The sequence below is a fragment of the Myodes glareolus genome, chromosome 17 (assembly GCF_982192425.1).
Source record: "Myodes glareolus chromosome 17, mMyoGla1.1, whole genome shotgun sequence".
Lineage (NCBI taxonomy): Eukaryota > Metazoa > Chordata > Mammalia > Rodentia > Cricetidae > Myodes > Myodes glareolus.
In genome coordinates this window covers 56,051,340-56,067,895 of record NC_142042.1, presented here as the reverse complement: position 1 = coordinate 56,067,895, position 16,556 = coordinate 56,051,340, and the positions used below count along the sequence as shown (strand labels likewise).

The window sequence follows — 16,556 nt, the reverse complement described above, 5'->3', positions numbered from 1 at the left end:
TTTAAAGATTTTTTTTAATTGTGTGTATATGTGTATGTCTATGTGTGTGCGCATGTGAGTACAGGTACCCACAGAGTCCAGAACGGGGTGTCAGATCCCCTGGAGCTGGAGTTACAAGTGGTTGTAAGCCACCCAGTGCTGGGAATGGAACTCAAGTCCTCTGGATGAGCAGTACAAATTCTTTGATGAACCATCTCCCTGGCCCCTGTTCTGATGCTCATGCAGTGGACTGACAGGGCTAGTTAAATTAATTTTTTTTTCGGACAGTATTTCACTCTGTAGTGTAGGCTGACCTGGAACTTACCTCCTACTCCAATTTCCCAAGTTTTCCAGCTCCTCTCTCTCTCTCTCCTCTCTCTCTCTCTCTCTCTCTCTCTCTCTCTCTCTCTCTCTGTATGTGTGTGTAGATAGAATCTTGCTATTTCATTTCAATCTTATTGTCCAGCCCCTGAGTGCTGGGATTACAGGTGTGTACCACCGTGGCCTGTGGGACCTTGGTTCTGCTTCTGTGTTTCTAGTTGGCTGAAGGTCCTCTGAACTCCCTCTCTCTGCCTTTGTTCCCACCCCCACCCAGCCTGGCCTTTCTCCCTATCCTGCTCCCTGGAAACTGCACACCCCTCAGAACATGGGCTTCTCTGGGTCTTGGGGCAGTGAGACAGCAGGAAGGAAAGGGGGTATCATTCCCACCCAGAGCACTCTGGGCTTCCACCTGTTGTCCCAGAGTAAGAAAACGGGTTTTTCATTGATAGGAAGTTAATTCTTGCTTGTTGGGTTTAGTCGTCTTTATAAGCCCTGCCCCCTTGACTTTCCCTGCCTGTTTCAATAATACCACCCCACGCAGCAGAGTTCACTGGGTGCAGGGCACACTGAGGGCACAGTCAGGGGCACGGCTAAGTCCTAGCCCAGTGAAACTCGGACTGTAATTCGTGGTGGTGATATACAAGTTCTCTTCTGAGAACTAGTGTGCTGTTTTAAACACAAATGCCGGGGATTGAACCCAGGACCCTGTGCATGCTAGGCTATCACTTTGTCATTGAGCCACAGGCCTGACACTTACTGTTTTTCTTAAAGGATCCCAGTACTCATAGTAGCCAAGGTAGGGTTATCAGGAAAGAAGAAACTGTTGCCTAAACAGGCTCCCTTGCCGTCCCTTCCTGCCCGGCAGGGTCTGTAGCCTGAACTGCTTTCCCCAGAGTACTCTATCCCTCAAGGAAACAACCCGAGGTCCGAGACAAAGGTTGTGTGGTTGGGGATGTGCAGGTGACCTCGGGGTCAGCGATTCCTACAGCGGCAATGTGGAATCAAATTCCTTTACCAATGATCTCGGTGTGGTCAGAAAATTGAGTTCCAAAGCTAATTTTGGATATACTAATATAATTAAAAATTTGCATCCGCCTCCTTGAATATAATTTAACAATAAAAATGACAAAATACTGGCATATATTTATTATTATTATTGGCAGCCTGGATGTATCTCAAGGCAATTCTGTTGAGCGAGGAAAGTCAGCCCTCAAAAGTCACAGACTTTTTGATCTCGCTCTATTCTCTTTTGAAATTCTAGAGATGAAGAGCGAGGATCCTCTTAGCAGTTAGGAATTGTCGGGGAGGGGCCGGGTGTGGCAACAGGCAGCTGGCTCTGTAATGGTGACATGGTTGTGGATCTTGAAAGTGGGTACGCACTGAGAAACAGGTGGTTAAGTCTCAGAAGAGTGCAGGCACAAAGAGGGATGCGCAATTTCTTTTCGTGCACACAGGAGTGTGTAAGTGTAAGAGTGGCCAGGTCTGAATGAGCTATGGATTGCAGCAACATCTTTTCCTGGTTTGAATGACACTGTGGTTTTGCAAGGTAATACCATTTGAGGGGTCGGGTGAGGAATGTACAGGGACTTTTCTGTGTGTTTGTATGTCTGTGGTAAATACATGTAACATAAAACTTACCCTTTTAGTTAGTTCTACATGCATAGCCCTATAGATTGGATCTTGACTGTCCCGCAAACGCCTATGTGATGAAGGCTTGGTCCCCAGACTGTGACACTGTGGGGACATGGTAAAACCTTTTTGTGGCAGTGTGGAACTTGATGTAGAGAAGTCAGGTCACTGAGGTGTGTCGTGACAAGGGATGCTGGGACCCTGCCTTTTCCTAGTTCCCTGTTCCTGCTCACCACAAGGTGAACATTTTTTTTTAATTTACTTTTTATGTGTGTGGATGTTTTGCCTGTATGTATGCCTGGTACCGTAGAGGCCATAGAGTATACCAAATCCTTTGGAACTGGAATTACAGAGAGTCGTGAGCCACTATGTGGGTGCTGAGGCTCAAACTCAGGTCCCCCAGAAGAACATCCAGTGCTGTTGACCACAGAGCCATCTCCCCAGTCTCGTGAGCAGTCTCTTCATCCACTCTCGTCATGGGCAAAGTCTAATGAAGGAAGCTCTGATGCCCTGCACTGTGTCCAGCATGGCTTGGTCCTGGAAACCTGACTGGGGCAGTGACAGGATGAAGAAAGGACAGATACATAGACACATGTACAGAAAAACAGGGGTCAGGTGGGCTATGCTTGATCTGATGGCATGCACCTACTATGCACAACAACCCAGGACCTTAGTGTTTTTATTACATGCAGTACAGGAAGAGGGGTCGGCTAGCCTGGTGGGAGGTCTCTGGAGGGGAGCAGGCTGAAGCTGCAGTCATTTGGAAGGAAGAAGCTGCAGTTGCTGGTTTATACACACTGGCCAATGGCTCATTCACTCTTGGACCAGAGGAAGACTTGCCAATTCTCACTGGTCTAAGGCTTTGGTGTTCTTGGCATGGCTGTGCCTAGAACATTCATTGGGGACTACCTTGGCTCACCACAACCGTGAACCAAAACAGACCTTCCTTCCTTATGAGCAGACTCTCGCGGGCCTGTGTCACAGCGATGGGGAGCTGACTAACAAACACAGATGGCAATAATAAACCATCTTCAGATTGTTTTGAAACGAACACTACCGACCATCTCCAGAACCTTGTAATCCCCACCCCCAAATTAAATTAAAGTTCATAATTGTTAGGTCCTAGTTCTCCATCTAACTCCTTTGTGTGTGTGTGTGTGTGTGTGTGTGTGTGTGTGTGTCTATGTCTGTGTATTTCAAGACAGGGTTTCTCTGTAGCTTTGGAGCCTGTCCTGGAACTAGCTCTTGTAGACCAGGCTGGCCTCGAACTCACAGAGATCCGCCTGCCTCTGCCTCCCGAGTGTTGGGATTAAGGGCATGCATCACCACCGCCTGGCAACTCCTGGTAGTTGTTCATTCCACTTTCAAGCTCTTCGATAGTGTCTGTTCCATCTCCTGGCTTTTTTCGCTTACCTTAATGTCTTCGTGATGTGGTATATGGCAGAGCATGCTGCCACACCAAGACTGAGCAATATTCCAGTGTCGGAGTCTGCCATGCCCTTATCCATTCATCTACTGGTGGTCACCTTATTAGTTTTCACCCTTTATCGGTTATGATCCTTGCAACTCTTTTCTGCCACCTTTCATGCATTTAAAATCATTCCAAGGTGAAATTTTAGAAAATACCGTCAGAAATAAAACTCATGGATTGGCCAATCCTTCCCTCAGCTGATCACATAAGTTAGAGATCGTTGACCTCTGTGCAATTTCCCGTGACCGATTGTTTAAGGGAGTGTCAAACTCGAATTTTTCTGTCTGATTAGAGAAGCATATGTCCACGGGTGAGGCCTTAGGGTTCAGGTCATTTGAATCATCCTGGCCCATGATTAGAGGCTTAAAGCAGAAGGGAGAGGAAATCCAGGGCCCCGTTGAGACTGACAGGCGATTTCAGTAGGCAATGGCATTCACATAGACCTAGCTGCAGAACGCTAACGCTAACACAGCTTGACAGTATTTAGCAGGGAAGAGAAATCTATGTTTGGATGATTTGTTTACATCACTAGTGTCGTTCCTCCTGGACAAATGTCAGTCTCTCAGACCGTCAATGTTGAGGTCTTTCCTTTTTTTGAGATTTATTTATTTATATGTATACAATGGTCTGCCTGCATGTGTCCCTGCAGACAGAAGTTGGCACCAGATCTTATTACAGGTGATTGTGAGCCACCATATAGTTGCTGGGAATTGAACTCAGGACCTCTGGAAGAGCAGTCAATGCTCTTAACCACTGAGCCATCTCCCCAGCCACCAATGTTGAGGTCTTAATGACTCCATTGTGCCTTCACAGACAACTGGGACGGTGCTTCATATGGGTCTGTGAATAGCCTGGAGTGGTGAGGGGACCTCCCCTCTGTAGCCTATAGGGAGAAGGGGGAGAATTGGGCCCCACGGGGTTCAGGAGAGGATATCAATGTCCCCTCCCCAAATTGTCACTGACAAGTATTACAGAGGGATTGCAGACAGAGGTGCCATGGCCAAAGCATGCCCAGCTGAAAGGCAGCTTCATCCTAGTGTCTGGAGAGCTAGGGACTTTGAGTGAACCTCTTAACCCTGGAAGCAAAACTTCCGCTTGTGCATTTTTTTTTCTGGGAAAAAAACCAAAAAAACAAACAAATAAGCAGAACCCCTGAAGTGCTCCACATCTCTCATACCCCAGGATGTGGCCGGATAAGCTAAGAAGTGTCCTAGAGTCTTTTTTTCAATAACAAGACCTCTTTCCCATCAGTATGAGGCAGAGAGACCTCGACCTTTCCCTTGGGGCTCAGCCTGGTGGCGCCAGTCCAAGGAATGGTGCCCTCCCAACACCTACTCCTTTCTTTTCCCTTTTCCTTCTTTGGGTCTCTGTTCTTCCTCTTCTGTTCAAACTTCACTTTCCTTGCTTGCTTCTCCTGTGACACCAATCTGACATATTAATCACTGCAATGGCAGCTGAACGCTCCGCTGTGTTTCATTAATCCAGAAGAAAACACCATCAGCTGGTGAGCGCTCATTTGCCCTCCCCAGGGCCCAGGAGCCTGGAACTGTCTCCGTTTCCATGAGTAACAAAACAGAAAGAAGGCCTTCATGAAAGGCCACAGTGACCCGGGCGCTGGATGGTCACGGGAGGCTGAGAGTGCGGGTGGGCTGCAGTCCCTGACGTTGGAGGTCATCCGTCATGGACGCTGGCAGACACTGGACTGGTCAAGGACTCCATTGGAGGCCAACTGGTAAAATCCCATTAGGGTTGCCAAGACCAGAACAATGTGACTTCAATAAGGTTAAACTTTGGCGTTTTTACAACTTTTAGGATGATAAGGATTTTAGTCACGTGGGGGAAAAGAGCTAGGTAGGGTCTGTCTAAATTCTCCTGGTTGGACGTTAGGGTGCGGTCGGGCCTGGCTCCTGGCCAGAGGCTGCCCACTGAGCTGAGCGTGGGCCAAGCTTACCGGTTACACCTTCCGCCCTGCACGTGGACAAAGCCTGTTCTCTCATCTCTGGCCTCTGGAACTGATAGGGAAACGGATCTGGGCAGCTATTTCAAACAAGAAAAGTCCTCGGGAACAGCTGACTGAGATGGAAGCTGCCCTGGCCAAAGGTGTCACCCTGCCCTTGAAGTTCAGAGCCACCCCGCTACAGTAACAGCAGGGGGGGGGCGGGGTTTCACTCTCAAGTGAAGCTTTTCGTTACTGCCCTCTGGCGTGGGATACTGTATTGACCTCCTAGGCCTGTCCATCTTTCCACTGTCTTCTCTGGAAAACCTTTCCTAACCATGTCCGTCTTCCCTACCTGAGGGGATATCATCTGCTCACTTTCAGTTCTAGAGTTTGGGAGCTTCTAGGGTAGTGCCCGCCCCTTCAGGTGGTTCTGTAAGAAAGCAGAACGCTTGAATCAGCGGATGGCAAGTTCCATTCATGCCCCCATGGCTTTGGGCCTGTCAGGAGGTAGAGTATGGCAAGAGCGTACTGTAAAGGAGCTGATGGTGACCAGGCAACAGTGAGAAACAGGAAGAGACCAAGGTCACACCCTCTGCAGAAACACCCCAGTGATTTGATTTCCTAACACCAGGCTCTACCTCCCAGAGGTTCTACCAAGTCCCAATAGTGTCCCAAGATGACAGCCAAGGCTTCAGCATACGGTCTGGGAACTTACCCCAGCTGTTGTGCAGAGCCCTGTGTAAGTGGAAGGGTGCTGCCAAGGATGCGCTGTGCAGATGGTGGGTGAGATGCAGCTGGTGGCACAGGCCTATGAGTCCAGCACTCAGGAGGTTGAGGCAGGAGGACTGAGAGCTCAAGGCTTGTCTAGGCTACAGAGTGAGTTCATTTTCAGTCCGGGAAACTTACTAGACTCTATCTCAAGACTATAGGTTTTCTATACATGGCCGGCCACCCAGGCCTGGTTGGGCTATGACGTGAGGGCTGAGTGCCTGTCACATGCTAGGACCCATGAGCATTGCATGGACTGGCGATTTGCCAGACTTGGAAGGCGACTTCCATGTCATGGTTCACCACTCCTGGATCATCTGTCCTGATGAAAAATATCATTTCTAAGTGGGCCACATATTTCCTGAGGGTGAAAGGTTTTTCAGTTCACATATCACAGCATGTGTCATAGCGTTGTCCCTTTATGTCCATTTCGGATACATTAGGTGGTCACATCTGTTTCTATGGTAGCATTGGGTTGACACACTCTGAAAGTTTTCTCCAATTAGAAAATTCAAACCGATAGCCTCGGTGACATGCTTAAGTCTGGATCAGTGGCAGCGTAATGTCCTTCAGAAAAGCAGAGATTTAAGGGCTCTGGCCCTGGAGAAGCAACCTGGCAGCCATAGGCAGAGGTTCAAGGGCAGGGAGCACATGGACTCCTATCTCACGTGTTGGCTGTGCACCAGCACATGGAGATACAGGCGTGGCGTGTTTCCATCTGAGACGGCAGTCCATCTAGGGTGTTTCTCATCTTGATGAGAACCATCAAAGCACAGCTGAGGCGTGTAGAGATGCACACGGCCGTGGCCCCAGCCTCGTGGTACACTGGCCGTTCTCGTGTTCTCTGGGCTCACGGGTTGGTGAGGCAGGCAGTTCAGGGGGCGTGGAGTGGCCCCACGGAGGACCAACCTCACCTATGCTGGTGCTCAGGTCTCAGAGACTCCTGAGGTCACTTTCTTTGGGGTACAGAGCTAGAGTTCTTTTCCTGAGCCCAAGATGAACCTGAACCATCAGGATTCTTGGGAGTGGAGCTAGGTTCCCAGTCAGGCACTGGGATTACTCCTTCCAGGGAATCCTTGAAAGATGGGCATTGTAAGGCCTAAATTCCTGGCCTGATCTCAACATGATGGGTCATGACTCCGGGGTGGGGGCTTGTCAAAGGACCCTTTCTCCGGGGTCATATATCAGATATCCTGCATGTAAGATATTCACATCATGATTGGTAACAGTAGCAAAATTACAGTTATGAAGCAGCAACAAAAATAATTGTATAGTTGAGGATCACCATAACACGAGGAACTGTCTTAAAGGGTCCCAGCATTAGGAAGGCTGAGAACCACTGCCCTGGCCACTTTGGACTACAGTGGGCCCAGATTCTTCCCTGCCCCCAGCTCAGAACCACACTAGAACCTCTGACTTTCCAGGTGCCGGGAGTGTGGGTGAAGGGTTAATAACGAATAGCCAGGATTTGGGGGGGGGGTGATCCTACCAGCTTTCCTCACCTGTGACCTCAGCCCCTCAGTGTTCACCATATGAGCTCAGCAGACGTACATGTATGCCGGGAATGTGAAATCCTGGGGTAGAGGGGTGGAAGGCCAGCCCCTGCCACCAAGGGGGAGCGCTGCGAATCATCTCCCACGCTTGTCAAAAACCTGGACTGGGAGGAACACTAAGAAGAACCCAGCGAGGCACCTGAAGCGGGGGGGGGGGGGGGGGGGGTCAGCTGCAGTGACTCTCAGGTGAGTTCTCTGGATCATAGGCTCTCCTTGCCATGGGGAAGGAGACCTTCTTGCACGTGGCATTCCTGACCCCCCTACATTTCTCTCAGCATGCCCAGATAAGCATTCTCCGTTGCCCCCCCCAACCCCCACCCCCGGCCACTCCTCGCTTGTGAAGGAGGAGCGTGACTCACATCTGTGGGGAAGGCAGTTAGTTAGGTGAGCCTAATTCAAATGTCAGACAGATGCAAATCACAGGCTTTTCTATGAATAGCAGCCCCGTTGTTCCCAGGAGGCCAAGCTGCAGCATTCTCCTTCAAAGCACGTTTGCGCTTTTCCCATTTATGAGCTGCACCCTGGACTGCCTACCTTTGGCCCCTCAAGGCCAGTGCTGTGTTCTTTGTTCCCGAAAGCCTTCCCAGAGTGAAATATTAACAGGTGGTGGGACTGAAGGGCCCGGGAGCCTCCGAAGGCAGGGCTGATGAAGAAAGGATACCTGGAGGGTGTGTTGCTCACTGACCTGGAATTTTCCATTCCTCTTAAGCTCACCTGACCAGGGCAGTGTTTCCTTGAAGTCACCAAACTAAGATGGCTGCGGAGTGGCATGTGCTAAATAACTGGTCGCTGGCCACAGCTGTTTACGGCGTCGCGGTTGCCAGGGAGACAAAGGCCTGTGTGTGATGCAGCGTGGTGGAAGTGCTTAGGCCTGCATGTCGGGAGGCCGGAGACCTGGCTGTGGCTGAGCTGCCTCAACAGTCCGAGGAATCCTGGAGATGCCAAGAGATGCCCTGTGTTTCCTTGGCTGGCGGACTGACTTTAGCGGCTGAGCTCTGTTTATTCTGGGGCAGAGCTGTATTTCTCTGTCACCTCTGAGATTTCACTCTCTCCCGCCCCCCCCCCCCGTTTTCTTTCTTTTCTTCACCTGGTTCTCCATTCCCGCCTTCCTGTCCTTATTCACTTCCTTTATCTTAAAGCAGGGGACTCCTAAGCCAGGCTACCGGTTGATCACGTGTCTTTGAGTCGCCAATGACTTACTTTTGACACTGTCGAGGGCCGCCTCTTCTTAGCCTCGTGACCCAGGCCTAATTATTTGGTTTCCCTGGCGCTCTGTGTCCTCACCTGTCATGAGGGAACGGTTAGGGCTTTGGTGAGGTTTACAAACAGGACCTCTCCCACGAGGGCTGTGGGAGCACAAAGAACTTGTTCCTCTACCAAGGAGTTCCCTCAGACTCTTCCTGTGAACGGCAGCGCGATGTCTAATCGATAGCCTTGGCTTCTTTTTCTTGTCACTTCTATAGAGCATTCCTCTCAGGTCTCCTGGGGTTCAGAGGTCAGGGGTGTATGACTTGTGCTCAGGCCAAGATCCCTGCTGAGGTGGAACGCTGCCTTCGGGACTCACCGGTTTCAGTTTTCAGGCACTCCGTTGGGGAGCTTAGCTTTTAAACTGTGATGAACTGACTAGGAGCCCCCGAAAGGGGGTGTAACCAAAGCCATAGACCAGACTCATTTTACACTTGAGGTTGACTTCCAGAATCTGCTTCGTATAGATTTATGTTTTCTGGACACTGCAGGCTATTTTCAGGGGTTACTTTCAGAATGTCACTGTCATGCACGATTAGAGAATGTGGACATTACTAAATACAATATAAACTACTTCTGGGGACATATTTAAGTTTACTTCTGTAGGATACGCCTCTACGGGCATGTGGCTCAGTGGATTACAGGCTGTGCTTTAGAATACAGTTGTCCCATTGGCCAGGAACCTTGGTGTGGGGCACAATGTACCCAACTGAAAGTGATAACTAAGTCCTGGCACGTGCCCACATTTTTTCCAAACTTCCAGTAGGGCATGTTCCGTGGATCGTTTATCAGTCAAGCCCCAGGGCCTTGCAAAAACCTGGCATACTTAATACTGCTGAATCTTGAATGACTAGCTCCTGGCAGGGTCCTTCTAACTAAGGTCACCTGGTGTAAGCGGTGCCCGAATGCTCTGATGTCAGTACAGAGAGGCAGTTAAGTACTTTGAACAGGGCGGTGGTGATGCAAGCCTTTAATCCCAGCACTCAGGAGGCAGAGGTAGACATCTCTGAATTCAAGGCCAGTTTGGTCTACAGAATGAGTTCCAGGACAGCCACGGCTACATAGAGAAACCTTGTCTTAAACAAACAAACAAACAAACAAACAAATAGTATTAAATAAATAAAATTTTAAGAAAGAAGTGCTTTGGGAGCAGATAAACGGTTTTGAGTTCACCCAGTCCTTGGCAGATGTCTGATCGTCCCTTCCCCTGTCTCGCTTTCTATCTGTGATGCAGGAGCACAGCAACCCCTGCGTCGCTAGTGTGCAGTGATGAGTCCCTGAAAGGATGTGTGGACACCTGTATCAGTGTTTGACAGCCAGGTGTAGAGTCCATATGGCCTCCTGGGCAGCACTGCGGCTGGACGTCCCCAGGGCCTCCCAGGTGGCCGTCATCGGGTTAGTCCAGGCGTTCTCGGCAGAGAGCTCGATATGGATTGAGTGCTTTGTGGCTGCAATGATTGTTTGCTCCTGGCACCCGTCCACAGACACTTACTGGGGCCTCAAAACCCATCGGGCACTCAAGCGCCCAGTACACTAGGCATTTCCCAGAAAAGGCAGGACTTCTGTTGTTGCGTTACAAATGCCTGCTGCGGCTTACTGGTTCCCGATACCGCCTAGTGCGCACTTGCCCCTGTTGCTTGGTCTTGGAGACCTGCCATGTCTATAGCTGAGCTCATGCTATCAGCAAAGGAAACAATGGTCTCTCTGCAGGACTTTGCCCTCCACAAGCTCAGGGAGTAAGAGCGCTACCAGCCAGGCTGGAAAAGTAATGCCTGCAGCTTCGGAGAGTGCTCACCTGAGAAAAGTAGTTTATATACACATGGAGTGGGTGTGCATGTGTGTGTGTGTGTGTGTGTGTGCGTGTGTGTGTGTGTGTGCGTGAGCGTGTGTGTGTGTGTGTGTGTGTGTGTGTGTGTGTGTGTGTGTGTGCTGGCCTTGAACTCCATTTGTAGCCTAAATAGTCCTTGGTTTTGCCATCCTCCTGCCTCAGCCTCTCTGGTACTGGGATTACAGACCCCTGGAGCCTCAGCAGGTCGCCTGAGGGACTGTGTCTGTATGGTCCAGTGTTAGCAGTACCATCACGAATGGGGATTTCTAAAAACCTTTGTCAGTTAAGAGGAAGAAAAGCGCTGGAGTGAATGCAGATTGGAGCAGGGTGTGGCAGTGAGTTGTTGCCGGGTCTTTGAGATCTTATCTTGATTTCCTACAGCCTACAATTCTGTATTTTAAAGCATTAATGTTGACCCGTGTCCAGTTACTTTGCAGCGGTGGGTAGAGTGGACGTAATAGCATGGACACAGACTGCAGGGTCAAAGCCCAGATTGAACCTCAGTTTTGCCCACAATTGGTTTGATCACTGTGACAGTTCACCAGGGCGTTATTTTTCTCTCCCTGTTGTTTGTGGACACCGTGGAGATCACGTAATTGTGACTGGCAACAGTGGCACAGCTGGTAGTCCCGACACCTCAGGAAGCTGAGGCCAGAATTTGAGGCCAGTTTGAGCCACACAATGAGACCCAATTTCTTGAGGGGGTAAGAGAGAAGGCCAGGCGGGTAGGAGTGTCTCCTGCTCTCGCAGAGAACCTAATTTTGTTGCCAGCACCCACATGGCAGCTCACTGTGATTCCAGTCCTGTGACTGGAATTCCAATTGCCTGTGAGTCCAATCCCAGGGGACCAAACACTCTCTTCCGGCCTTTGCACGCTCCCCCATGTACGTAGGCTCACACACATAGGCATAAAAGTAAATAAATGCAAATAAGGCAAAACCCAAACCAAATCAAAACAAAAAAAAAAGGTCTTGGATTAGTTTGGACATAAAAGCGGGTGGATGTGACCTTTATAGTCTTCCAGGCAAAGCTCCCGTGTTCTGGTTCTGTAGCCTGTCTGTGAGGCTGGCACTTGGAGGAAGGAGGCAGGAGAGATCTGTAGAAGATGAAATCTGTTTTCCACAGGACAACAGTCAGGGGGCCTGTCCCTTCCTGCCCAGGTACTGAAGAGTTTCTCCCACGATAAAACAGGCTTGTCATGGGCAGAGGGGCCAGGAGGTTGAAACAGCCCAGATGATTGAGAACACAAAACCCCCATGAGATATACACCGCATAAAGACCCCAGGGAGAGTACAGTGCAGACAGCTCAACCGCTGAAGGGAAAGGACAGCCAAGATGGGAAGGGAAGAAACCCAGCAAGCAGGGACCCCTTCAGCTGGGCAGCTGAGCCCAAGTGACTGCTGATACAGAGAACTCTCCCTATTGGAGGGCGGACTGAGTGTCTCCTGTACTGTGTGTGCTAACAATCAGACCCCACAGAGCTACCAGGACTGGGAGTGGGGAGTGTGTGTGGGGGGGGGCGGGGAACTTAGTAATCTAAATAAATAATTGTATTTTAAGGCAATTTAAATAGGTCTTCCCTGACTTATGATAGGGTTGTATTCCACTCCACAAAAGCAAACAAACAGAAAAACCACATAGTATGTTGACAATAATCACCCACACCTCACCACACCTATCCTTCCCGATTCTGGCTTAGATCTCACTTGTAGTCTCCGGACTAGCTGGTAACTCTGCTGTGTTACCTCTGCTCAGCTCTGCGGAATACGGTGGGGCCATCCAATCAACCACCTTTAAGAGACCAAGGACCAGAAATTCAAGAATGGCTTCTCCTGAGTGGGACGCACTTCTGCATCATTGTGGAGTTAAAAGACTGCAGATCTTTCTGGACAAGCCTGCTGCATGGTGGGAGAAACTTTCCAGTGCCTGCTCTGAAGTTCTGTAACCTGGCCAGGAAAGAACAGGCCCCCTGACTGTTGTCCTGTGGGAAACATTTTAATCTTCTACAGATCTCTCCTGCCTTCTTCCTCCAATTGTCAAATAAATCATCTGGAGGGACCATATGAGCGTTTTAAAAAAATCATGCAGTGTAAAAAATGTAAATAATACGATGTAAACAAACAAATAATACCTGAGGGCTGGAGACGATGGCTCAGCAGTGCTTAAAGGTGTGTGCTGCTCTTGCAGAGGACCTGGGTTAAATTTCCAGCACCCACGTGGCAGCTCAAAACCTCTGTAACTCCCGTCCAGGGGAACCGACACCCTCTCTGACCTCCGCCAGCACCGGGCATGCACGTGGTGCTCAGTCATACATGCAGGCAAAACACCCCATCCTTAGAAAAAAAGAAATGAACCAAAGCGCACATAAAGTCAACATCTGATTCCCGTTGGTTTGACCTCATCTTAGCCTCACCCTAGCCCTGTTGGGTGCTAGCTTGGCAATTGAAAGTCTTTGTTTTGAGGCTTCCTTTTGTTTATTTGAGACAGGGTCTTACTATGTAGCTCTGGTTGGTCAGAAACTCTGTGTAGATTAGGCTGGCCTCGAACTCACAGAGATCCACCTGCTTCTGCATCCCAAATTACCCAAATTAGAGGCTTGTGTTACTGTAACTCACCCCATTTTTTTAAGATTTATTTTTACTATTTTCAATTATGTGCATTTGTGTGTCTGTGTGAGGGTGTTTGTACGCATGAGTACAGGTGTTCTTGGAGTCCAGATGAGGGTGCTGGAACTCCTGGAGCTAGAGTTACAGGTGTTTGTGAGACACCTCACACAGTTGCTGGGAATTGAACCCTGGTCTTCTGCAAGATCCATAGGAGCTCTTGACTGTGGAGTCATCTCTCCAGCCTTCAGAACAGCTTTTAAATAGGAACTTTCCTAGAAAGTCCATCCCCAGCCCAAATGCCTACCTCTCTGTTAGGGTTGGAAGTGACACCATTAATAACTCTGGGACCTTTTCTTTGTACAGGAGGATAAAGTCCAGACAACATGTGTGCACATTTTCTCTTCATACAATGAGCACACAATGCATATCCCACAGGAGTGAATGTGCTGGGAAAGGGGTGCGGGTTGAGTTGGACCTAGTCATTTGCAAAGGGTTTCGTTTATATATATGAGTAAAGATATATATATATATATATATATATATATATATATATATATATATATATATATATATACTGCTGTCCACCTTCTTGGCAGTCAGGTATCGAAGGCTGGGCATTCACTCATGTGTGCAATTAGTAAACATTTATCCTGCACTTATGATATCACCGCTATCAGCTTGGTGCAAAGAAAACAGGTCAGTTAAACAGGCCCTGAACTGGAAGTGCTCCAAACCCAATGAGGGACATATTTGAGCAAAAGCGTGCATAGGATGTTAGGGGATTATCAGTGGGTGTGGCAATGCACTCACGTAGAGTCTCTAGTGGGCCATCAACACAGCAGAAGCTGGGGTGATGCAGGGTGCTAAATTCATCTGAGAAAGGAGGGAAGATGTTTCATGCAGAAGCAAGTGTACATGTTAAGCAATGGCTCCCGAATGCCCTCCGTGTGCCAAGGGCTAATAGGGCCATGCCCTCAGCACCGCCCTACAGGCTCTCTGAATAGATTCACAGTCCATGCAAAAACAATGGGCCTTAGATTCAAGTAGAGCTTCCTGGCAAGGGCGTCTTAGTCCTGGCTGGCTAGATGCTCACGGGGAGTGTGTGTCTAGTAGCCTGCCTTTCCTCCTACAGCATCGATCTCTTGCTTGTAATCTCCAGGGTCCTGTTTGTACCCCCACAGGACTATATGCTTCATGATGTCGGAATGAGCCTGTCTTGTCCACTGGTGTGCCCCAAGGCTCAGCACCAAGTGGTTCATGGTAAGTGCTCAATGAAATATTTATTCAAGGAATGCATAATAAATAAGTGGAGGTGGAAGCAGCAAGGCCAGGGACCTGCAAGTCACTTAGAATCTAGATTGCTTCCTTTTATTTTCCTTTCGTATTTTCTCTCTGTGAGCTTTAGATAGAACCAAGGCCCAGTGAAGACGTGAACATTCTGTTTTTAATTGACAGATGTCAAATTATACTCGACATGATAATTTGAGGCACACTGTAGGAAAGGAGCAGTTTTGGGTGATCAGCATTTCCATCTCCTTGACCATTCACCTCTGCTTTATGTTTGGAAACCTTGAACACCTTTCTCCGTGTTTTCAAGTGTATCCTGAGTTGCCAGTTACACTTGCCCTATCTTGCTATAGAACCCTAGAACAAATTCTTTTAATTGGCCTGCATTCTGGTACCCACTACCCAACGGCCCTCTCCATTCCCTCCTCCTCCTCCTGCTTGGTCTTTTATAATCACATTTTATGCTCTTCCTTCCAGATGTACCTTTATAGCTTCCGTGCACGGATGAGAACAGTAGCATCTGTCCTTCTGCCTTATTTCACTTAGCACAATGTCCTCTGGTGCTGCCTCCTTGTTGCAAATGCAAGGATTTCGACAAATCAAAGCCACAGTGAGGCAGCATCTCGCCCCTGTCAGAATAATTATCACACTAGCAGTACATAACGAATCAGGCAAGAAGGCAGAAAAGAGGGCTTTTATACGTGGCTGAAGGGAATGTAAGTCAATATAACCATCTCTGGAGACCAGTATGGAGGCTTCTGGAAAAATAAATAAACAAAAATGACCCAGGAACTCCTACTGGAGATATAGCCAAAGGAAATGCAATCAGCATAGCAAAAAAGTCCTTGTGTTCCTATGTTTATTGCCCCACCATCCACAACAGTCAAGACATTAAACAAGGTTCCTATCAACAGAAGAATGGATAAAGAAAATGTTGGCTATATACCTAATACACACATAATTACTTTCCTGTCACTGAGGTCATGGTACTTGACAGAAGCAACTTAAAGAAAGGAAGGCTTAATTTTTCTCATTATTTTTCAAAGACCGTCAAACTATCATGGCAGAGAACGTGTGGGGAAACATCTCGAGTTATAGCGAGAGTAGTCTGAGGTGCAGGCTGTCCACACTCTGGTACGTCAGGAAGCAGAGAGGGACCAGAGGACACACACTTGAGTGGTGCGGGAGAATTTTCTGTATTCTGTCAATCATGTTTTAAATAAACGCTTATTGACCAGGCAGGAAGTATAGGCGGGTCAACCAGACAGGAAGTAGAGGCAGGGCGATGAGAACAGGAGAATTCTAGGAAGGAGGAAGCCCATTCCTCCATTCCTGCCCAGACCACCGAGAAGCAACATGTAACCTGCTGACCGTGAAAGGTATGAGCCGTGTGGCTAACATATATAAAAAAATGGGCTAGCATAAGTTATAAGAGCTAATAAGTAGCCTGAGCTAATGGGCCAATCAGTTTTATAACTTATGGAGATCTCTGTGTGATTTTCTTTGGGGCTTGCTGGCTGTGGGGTATCGGGCGGGACAGAAACCCCAACAAGCCAGCCCTTCATGTTACACTTAAGACTGACTTCCACCAGTTAAACTCTACCTCCTACCTTTTCACAACCTTCCAGCATATTTATTGTATATATGGTGGGACGGGGCATGAGGACGCCATGATGTACACGTGGTGGTCACCAGTTGCAGGAGCCAACTCTTTGCTTCCACTGTGTGGATCTAGGGCTCAAATCTCAGTTGTCACTCTTGACAGCAAGTGCCCTTACCCACTATCATTGATCAGCCCTATAAAACCCCAGTTGATTGGGAGAGCTACATTCATGGCCTAGGCTTCACCTAAGTAGAGAGTGACCACTCCTCTCTTTCTTGCCTGTCAAGTCCCTATGGAAAGTCCTTACCTGCATGATGAACCCACGAA

General features: G+C 48.6%; 1 long non-coding RNA gene across 2 annotated transcripts; it reads right to left on the bottom strand.

The window, feature by feature from the left end:
- Nucleotides 1-1,431: 1,431 nt before the first annotated feature.
- On the bottom strand, nucleotides 1,432-8,696 carry LOC146891275 (uncharacterized). 2 transcript variants are annotated; one of them, XR_015735355.1, is made up of 3 exons: nucleotides 8,020-8,696; nucleotides 7,610-7,799; nucleotides 1,432-7,300 (listed from the first exon to the last, which is right to left on the bottom strand). It is a non-coding gene; the product is annotated as an uncharacterized LOC146891275 (long non-coding RNA). The 2 variants fall into 2 exon arrangements; XR_015735356.1 differs by having other exon boundaries at nucleotides 8,375-8,696.
- Between the last annotated feature and the right edge of the window lie 7,860 nt (nucleotides 8,697-16,556).